Below are 8,014 nucleotides of genomic sequence, written 5' to 3'. Positions count from 1 at the left end.
GCCGTTTTTTGTTCACCCATGCAAGTGCTGTGTATCTAAGTTGGAGATATGTAAGAGGCCTCTCATTCTGAAATCTCAGCCTCGTGATACAAACGGCTGATTTTTTATGAATTTTTAATTATCTGACTGCAACGCAATCAACCACTTCCTGTTTGGTGGTGGCTTGCGCAGGCACCGTCAGGTGTACACCCATGAAACTTTAGACGATGAGAGAAGACCCTTATGAGTATCTCCTGTTGTAATTTTATGAATGTTGGACAAAGCACAGAGAAAAGATAGGTCAGAATGTGACATAAAATGTATTTGTCAATATCTAGGTGGCGCTATGAAGCTCGTCCAAGATTGTCATATCCATTGGTTCAGAATGGAAGCCTCATCACCTCTATTGAATTTCAGTGAGATTGGACAAGGAATGTGCACGTGAGAGCAACTTTTGTGTGCATGGCGAGACGCCCAACTTCGCCGCTCTGTCACGACCACACCCCCGCATTGAAAGTTATGGCTTTTTATCAGAGTAAACTTCAATGGCTTTTCAACAGGTGGACATCATTTTCAGGTGTGTCGGCTCATCCTACTTGGAGCAGTGATGCTCCAAGTAAAACATGTCATTTCCTTTTACCAGCAGGTGGCGCTACACCTATTCCAGATTCTTCCACTGCAGATGTGTTCAAAGTCAGACTACAATCATGCATATCAACTTTGGATAATATTGGATTTTGCATGGCTGAGTAATGGCCATTTTTCTTTTCATGGCGTGTTTTCAAAATGACCTCCATTTTCGACGCGCCGCCACGGTCACAAACAACCGTAAAAACGTAAAAGCTTCGCAATTTAACATCGGACATGTGTTTAGTTTACAAAACCAAAGTTTGGAGTCATTATTCACAAATCTCTAGGAGGAGTTCGCTCTAGAGTGAGGCCTGCAAATGTCCAAAATGAAGCAAAAATGACATATTGACCTCAATATATCAGACTTCCTGTGCGAGTGACAGGTGGGTCCTTTCAGACTTTTTTGTAGGTCTCCATCTGAAGAACATGCCCTGTAAAAATCAAGCTTGTACGTTAAAGCGTATGCGGGGCGTCGGGACAAAAGTCACTGTAGGTGGCGCTATCAAGCCGTTTTTCTGCGCCCATGCCAATCTCCTATAAAATATGAAATTTTTCGCGACTCCTGATGTGTGTGCCAAATTTGGTGAGTTTTGGGGTATGTTAAAGGCCTCAAAAAGGCGACTCTTCCGGTAGAATAATAATAATAATAATAATTAAAGCTACAAGTAGCATTTAGCGGGCCCGAGCACGTGCGACCGCATGGCACGAGCGACCGCCCCGTGAGCAACGCCCTGCTCGAGCCATTCTCGTCGTTTTTTCTTGTCCATTCCGGAGCTCCAAGCTATTGTTAATACGACAGCAGCCTGGGGGGGGGGGGGGGGGGGCTGTAATCTGTTGCCTTAAGGGACAAAGAATTTTGCATATAGCATGAAAAAAATTCAAGCAATGATGATAATTGCTATCACTGTCCCTAAGGATGAGAACAATAGAACTCATTCAATTTCCACTACAATGTCTAGATGAGTGTCAGCTATGTCTGATAACTTGGCCAATTAGCTGGACCGGGATCTTGCAAAGTGCAGGTGGTTAACGTCCAGTGTAATGAGTCTGTGGACGGCAACAGTACAGCATAGCTTTTGGTTTCCACAAGAGAAGAACTCCTGACACATCTGCCCTAACAGACAACTACAAGAGGAGTTGAAATGTATAACACGGTGAAGGAGTTTTTGTGCAGAAAAAGGTACAATTAGAAAAGCTGGTAGCAGTGACTGCAGATGGGACTCCTGCTATGACCAATAGACAAACAGGTTTCATCACTCACTGTAAAGCTGACCCAGACTTTCCAAAATGTCTGCATTACTGCTGCGTCATTCACCAGCAGGCCTTATGTGCAGAAGTGATTGGCTCTGGACATATAATGACTCTTATTCTGAAAATCGTAAACAACCTCAGCTGCAAAGCAAAACAGCACAGGATTTTTAAGGTGCTATTGGAGGAGATGTCTGTTGAATATGGTGAATATGAACATTGTGAATCTGAACTTGCATTCTTGACTGACATTACTGGAAAACTAAACCACTTGATCTGCGAGCTGCAACACAATGGCAAAACTATTTTTTTTTGACCAGCCTGCCTGAGCCAGTGTTTTTCTTGTGGGGATCTTTTCTGCCAGGGCTTGTCAGCTTGGTCAGTGGATGTTGCTGCAGTTGTCTCCCTTGCTGGGACAGCTGGAGTTAAACACAGCAGCTCACGGCTCTGAAGTGGACCCCGTTGCTGTCCCAGTCTGGATGGGCACTGTGGCGATGTTCCAATGGCCAGGCTGGCTCCTGGTATAAAGAGATTCCCAAATACCATTTCCTAACCGCAGAGCCAAGGATGTGTTTACATGTTTAGGTCAAAAATGTGATGGACAGCTTCATGTTGTCTAAACATGCCACCCTGTTATTAATCCAGTTGATATGGTTCTCCATCTGTGTCTAGGTGATAGAAAAGCATTTTTTTTTTATATTTAGAGCTCTAAGCAAACAAACAGTTGTCTATATAAAAGAGCTTTTACAATTGTGCACTTTTAGCAGGTCTCTGAGTTCATGTGACCAATGTATGGTGGATTTTCACAGACCTTGTTTAAAACTGAAGGTGAGAGAGACTTAGAGAAATGGCTTCATTGTTCTGGAGTTCTTTGTTTCATCCACAGAAGAGTAGAATTGGTGATTGATTTTGAAAAGCTGCTGAAAAAAGTATCTTTTCAAATTGCAATTTCTAACTTGGGTTTTACATTTTGTGTTCCATTTTTTGTGCTTTATTTGGGAAGCATTTGTTATTTGTTTGGTGTTTTTAAGGTTCTGCAAATATACACATCATTTTTTAGAGACATTTGTTATCAGTTGTGTTTGTTGATTTGTAGTTTAATTTCATTGGATGTATAGATGTCGTCAGAGGTGTAAAGTACTTGAGTAATTTTACTTGATTACTGTACTTAAGTATTATTTTTGGGGATTTTTACTTTACTTGAGTACAATTAAAAATCAATACTTTTACTTTTACTTAATTACATTTTTTTAGAAAAAAAAGTACTTTTTACTCCTTACAATTTTATTTACAGTCAAAAAGTACTTATTTTTTGGAGATCACTTCATTCTATTTTCCCTTGCTATTACCAAACCAATTGAATTGCGCTGATGCCCAGTTTAATTTAAATGTTATTTATTCTGCCTATGAAAATCGTTTTCACATTATATGAAATTGGTCAGACATGTTCATTGGTCCTTTGGAAGTGACGTCATGTCACATCTATTACCACAATGCACAGCACCTTGACCTGGAAATTAGGGAAATTATAACAGTCAATCAGTGGAAGAAAATGGAGGAAGTATGTGATTCATCAGCAGCTGCGAGCAGCACAGTCCAAAATCAGCCACAGGATCAAGAGCACCCGTGGCCGTATCTTCGCGAATTCTTTTCTTTAAGTGGTGTAAATAAAGATTCATTCAAGATGAAATGTGTCCTCTGTCTCCCGCTTAATAAAGAAATATCGGCCTTCAAAAGTTCGCCATCAAACCTAAGGAAGCATATTGAGGTAAGTACATTAAGTATTTTGTTTTACTGATAGTTTTTTTTTTTTTTTTTTTTTTTTTTTTTTTTTTTGGGTGTGCATGTTTTGACGTTGATGGCGCGCCTTTTATATGTGTAGTAGGCCTATTTTCACTAATGCATGCGATTGACAATATAAGGCTCACGTAATAAAATGCTAAAATGCATTTGTAATTGGTAACGTTAGGTCCACGGGAAATTTGGCGCCTATTGCAGCTTTGAATAATCATTATCATTCCGTGCTCTCATTGTGTTTGAATTCATGCAAAACACAAGAAAACCAAGCGAGAAATTTTTTTCCAAACATGTTGTATTGTCAAAACGGTAACACTTTACAATGAGGTTGATTAGTTCATGTATTAACTAACATTAAATAACCATGAGCAATACATTTGTTACTGTATCTGTTAATCTTTGTTAACGTTAGTTAATAGAAATACAGATGTTCATTGTTTGTTCATGTTAGTTCACAGTGCATTAACTAATGTTAACAAGATATAAAGTATTAGTAAATGTTGAAATTAACATGTATACGTGCAGTTCATTATTAGTTCATGTTAACTAATGTAGTTAACTAACGAACCTTATTGTAAAAGTGTTACCATCAAAACTAATGTAATGAAATCAATTCACCCTGTCATGTCAGCCTTACAGTCCTGTGTTTTTGTCAATATAATCAGAAATAAAATTAATGTTTGATTGTCACTAAATGCTACTGTATTTCTAAAATCAACAAGTATTTAACATTATAAAGTGTGCAATTGGCTGCAAATGTCAGTTTTATTAAAGGGTTAGTTCACCCAAAAATGAAAATAATGTCATTAATGACTCGCCCTCATGTCGTTCCAAGCCCGTAAGACCTCCGTTCATCTTCAGAACACAGTTTAAGATATTTTAGATTTAGTCCGAGAGCTTTCTGTGCCTCCATTGAGAATGTATGTACGGTATACTGTCCATGTCCAGAAAGGTAATAAAAACATCAAAGTAGTCCATGTGACATCAGTGGGTTAGTTAGAATTTTTTGAAGCATCGAATACATTTTGGTCCAAAAATAACAAAACCTACGACTTTATTCGGCATTGTATTCTCTTCCGGGTCTGTTGTCAATCCGCGTTCACGACTTCGCAGTGACGCTACAATGCTGAATAAAGTCGTAGGTTTTGTTATTTTTGGACCAAAATGTATTTTCGATGCTTCAAATAATTCTACCTAACCCACTGATGTCACATGGACTACTTTGATGTTTTTATTACCTTTCTGGACATGGACAGTATACCGTACATACATTTTCAGTGGAGGGACAGAAAGCTCTCGGACTAAATCTAAAATATCTTAAACTGTGTTCCGAAGATGAACGGAGGTGTTACGGGCTTGGAACGACATGAGGGTGAGTCATTAATGACATCTTTTCATTTTTGGGTGAACTAACCCTTTAATGCTGTAATCAGAGAGTGTATGTGTAATTGTTACATTTATTGCATACAATATAAATATTTATTTGTTGTTTTTACAGAGAATGCACCCAAATTACCTCAAAAACTACTCTAAATTGACAGCACAGAAGAGAAAGATCGGGACCTCCACCCATGCTTCCAGCAGTAAGCAACTGAAAGTTGACTCAGTTTTCCCAGTCAAACATGTGTCTCCAGTCACTGTGAACAAAGCTATATTAAGGTACATCATTCAAGGACTTCATCCTTTCAGCACTGTTGATCTGCCATCATTTAAAGAGCTGATTAGTACACTGCAGCCTGGCATTTCTGTCATTACAAGGCCTACTTTACGCTCCAAGATAGCTGAAGCTGCTCTGATCATGAAACAGAAAGTGACTGCTGCCATGAGTGAAGTTGAATGGATTGCAACCACAACGGATTGTTGGACTGCACGTAGAAAGTCATTCATTGGTGTAACTGCTCACTGGATCAACCCTGGAAGTCTTGAAAGACATTCCGCTGCACTTGCCTGCAAAAGATTAATGGGCTCTCATACTTTTGAGGTACTGGCCAGTGCCATGAATGATATCCACTCAGAGTATGAAATACGTGACAAGGTTGTTTGCACAACCACAGACAGTGGTTCCAACTTTATGAAGGCTTTCAGAGTTTTTGGTGTGGAAAACAATGATATCGAGACTGAGGCAAGAAGGTGTGAAAGTGATGACACTGATTCTGAAGGCTGTGGTGAGGGAAGTGATGGTGTGGAATTCCAAGATGCCTCACGAGTCCTGGACCAAGACGATGGCTTCGAATTCCAGCTACCAAAACATCAAAAGTGTGCCTGTCACTTACTTAACCTAGTCTCAAGCGTTGATGCCCAAAAAGCTCTCTCAAATGAACACTACAAGAAACTCTACAGATCTGTCTTTGGCAAATGCCAAGCTTTATGGAATAAAAGCAGCCGATCGGCTCTAGCAGCTGAAGCTGTTGAATCAGAAAGCCGGCTTCAGCTTTTAAGGCCAAACCAAACGCGGTGGAATTCAACTTTTATGGCTGTTGACAGAATTCTTCAAATTTGCAAAGAAGCAGGAGAAGGCGCACTTCGGAATATATGCACCTCTCTTGAGGTTCCAATGTAAGTGTTTTTCCCCTCTATCGATGTAAACAAATGTGGGTTGTTTTTGTTTAATACTCTTTGATTATGCTGATTTCTCCTGTAGGTTTAATCCAGCAGAAATGCTGTTCTTGACAGAGTGGGCCAACACAATGCGTCCAGTTGCAAAAGTACTCGACATCTTGCAAGCGGAAACGAATACACAGCTGGGGTGGCTGCTGCCTAGTGTCCATCAGTTAAGCTTGAAACTTCAGCGACTCCACCATTCTCTCAGGTACTGTGACCCACTTGTGGATGCCCTACAACAAGGAATCCAAACACGATTCAAGCATATGTTTGAAGATCCTGAGATCATAGCAGCTGCCATCCTTCTCCCTAAATTTCGGACCTCTTGGACAAATGATGAAACCATCATAAAACGAGGTAAATGAATGCAAGCAACATACACTTGACGAATTCTAATCTGGGCAACCTTTGAGCCATACCAAAATTATTCTTTTATTTATTTATTTTTGCACTTTTTAGGAATGTTATATCCCATCTTTGGCTGTGATCTCAATATGAATATTGATGTAAAGTATTCTTGCAGCAGGTTGTAGTTATCCCTCAGTGTTTCTTGAAACCAAACTCATATGTATCATATGTGGTTTGGAAATGCAGTTAGATTTTATGCTAAAATAAGGGATTTGCATGATTTTAGATGTAGATGACTGCACGTAAATGTAGTTAATGACAAAATCCATAAAATTTGTTCCCAGTCAGAAGCCCCTCAACCAAACTTTTCTTTGTGTCTGCTCACTGTGCTTGTAGGCATGGACTACATCAGAGTGCATCTGGAGCCTTTGGACCACAAGAAGGAATTGGCCAACAGTTCATCTGATGATGAAGATTTTTTCGCTTCTTTGAAACCGACAACACATGAAGCCAGCAAAGAGTTGGATGGATATCTGGCCTGTGTTTCAGACACCAGGGAGTCTCTGCTCACGTTTCCTGCTATTTGCAGCCTCTCTATCAAGACTAATACACCTCTTCCCGCATCGGCTGCCTGTGAGAGGCTTTTCAGCACTGCAGGATTGCTTTTCAGCCCCAAAAGAGCTAGGCTTGACACTAACAATTTTGAGAATCAGCTTCTACTGAAGTTAAATCTGAGGTTTTACAACTTTGAGTAGCGTGTACTGGCATTAGATTGTCTGTCTTATAGTTTGATAATTAAATACAAACAGTTCTAAAGCAGGATAAAACCTTGTATGCATTTCATTTAATGTTTTTTGAGATTAAAAGCTTAAACAAGAATCTCTAGTTTTCTTTCTTGCTTTTACTTTTACTTCCTTAATACTCAAGTACAATTTTAATGGAGTACTTTTTTACTTTTACTCAAGTAAGATTCTAGCCAGATACTTTTACTTTTAATTGAGTAAAATTTTCCCTAAGTACTTGTACTTTCACTTGAGTAAAATTTTTGAGTACTTTTTACACCTCTGGATGTCGTGTGGGGGGGAGGCTCGACAGCAGGTAGGACCCAGGCGCAGAGACGGGAGGCAAACGGGTTCAGGGCAAGTGGGTTTATTTAACTAACAAAAAGCGCTGCAGAGCAGGATGACAAAACTAAAAACAAAAACTTACTGTGGCATGGCAAGGGACATGGACGCCAGACAAGAAGACGTGATCAACATGAGCAGAAGTTAATGGACCAGCACAGGAGGAAGGCAGAGACAAGACTTATATACAGACAGGGCAGACAAGACACAGGTGAACACGATTAGGGCAGATGGGGACCAAAGGAAGTAAAACTCAAAAACATGACAAGACAGGAAACCTTTCAAAA

At 39.7% G+C, this 8,014-nt stretch overlaps 1 long non-coding RNA gene across 2 annotated transcripts; it reads left to right on the top strand.

Annotated features, from left to right (window-relative positions):
* The first annotated feature begins 2,982 nt into the window (after positions 1-2,982).
* LOC111948074 (uncharacterized) lies at positions 2,983-7,482 on the top strand. 2 transcript variants are annotated; one of them, XR_013658599.1, is made up of 4 exons: positions 2,983-3,625; positions 5,153-6,210; positions 6,296-6,612; positions 7,000-7,482. It is a non-coding gene; the product is annotated as an uncharacterized LOC111948074 (long non-coding RNA). The 2 variants fall into 2 exon arrangements; XR_013658596.1 differs by lacking the exon at positions 2,983-3,625 and having other exon boundaries at positions 3,669-6,210.
* The last annotated feature ends 532 nt before the right edge of the window (positions 7,483-8,014 follow it).

The sequence above is a fragment of the Oryzias latipes genome, chromosome 1, assembly GCF_053564925.1.
Source record: "Oryzias latipes strain Hd-rR chromosome 1, Olatipes_Hd-rR_3.1".
Classification (NCBI taxonomy): Eukaryota; Metazoa; Chordata; class Actinopteri; order Beloniformes; family Adrianichthyidae; genus Oryzias; species Oryzias latipes.
This window is presented reverse-complemented; position numbering and strand designations above follow the sequence as displayed.